At 38.0% G+C, this 819-nt stretch overlaps 1 pseudogene; it reads left to right on the top strand.

Annotated features, from left to right (window-relative positions):
- Nucleotides 1–415, top strand: part of LOC102853691 — an 8,764-nt pseudogene extending 8,349 nt beyond the window's left edge.
- The last annotated feature ends 404 nt before the right edge of the window (nucleotides 416–819 follow it).

The raw sequence follows: 819 nt of genomic DNA, 5'->3' as shown, positions 1-819 counted from the left end.
ATACTCCTCTAAATCTGAACATTCAGATTAAGACAGACTAGGAAGAAGGATTGGCCACCCACTTCTGAAATAGCAGGCCTCTGAAAACCATATATATATTTAAATTTGTTAACCATAACCAAACACCCCGAAAAAGAATGTGGCCCAGGTCAAAATCATAGACTCAAGGAATATCAAGTTCAGGTGGCACAACATAGCCCTCAAAGACAATGTTCGACACCCTACATTGTTTTTGTTGTTATGCACCTTTGAATTGGTATTAATTCATAGCAACCACATGACTAATAGATCAGGATTATGCACCATCCTGTACCATTTCATTCTTTTCATCTGCATTCAAGATTGTGTCATCTGCATAATGCAGGTTGTTCTTGAGACTTCTTCCAACCCTAACGCCACGTTCTTCTTCATATAGTCCACCTTCTTGAATTATTTGCTTAGCAATACAGATTTACTTCTGATACAGTGACTCTGTGTACTCTTTCTATCTACTTTTTTCCTAGTAATAAAATATATTTAGTAACATATAATTAGAAGATAAAATGCTCAGAAGTATAGTTTGCATGAAAACACCTTCTATAGGCAGAGTTTATGATCTCCTCACTGGCTGAAAACATGAACTATGAAAAATTTTTATTTCATGGGCTTTTTTACTTCCGCTTTGAAATTTTTCTCGGCTCCAGGGTCAACACTCTTGGCACCAACAGCCAGGAAATCAAAAAGCGTATTGCGATAGGAAAGTCTGCTGTTAGGGACCTCTCTAAAGTACTCAAGAGCAAAGGTGTCTCTCTGGAGACTAAGGTGTGCCTGATACAGGCC

The sequence above is a fragment of the Elephantulus edwardii genome, unplaced genomic scaffold (genome assembly GCF_000299155.1).
Source record: "Elephantulus edwardii isolate Elephantulus edwardi_28Jun2011 unplaced genomic scaffold, EleEdw1.0 scaffold00249, whole genome shotgun sequence".
NCBI classification, from domain to species: Eukaryota; Metazoa; Chordata; class Mammalia; order Macroscelidea; family Macroscelididae; genus Elephantulus; species Elephantulus edwardii.
Note: the sequence above shows the minus strand (reverse complement) of the source record. Positions and strands in the feature narration are given on the sequence as shown.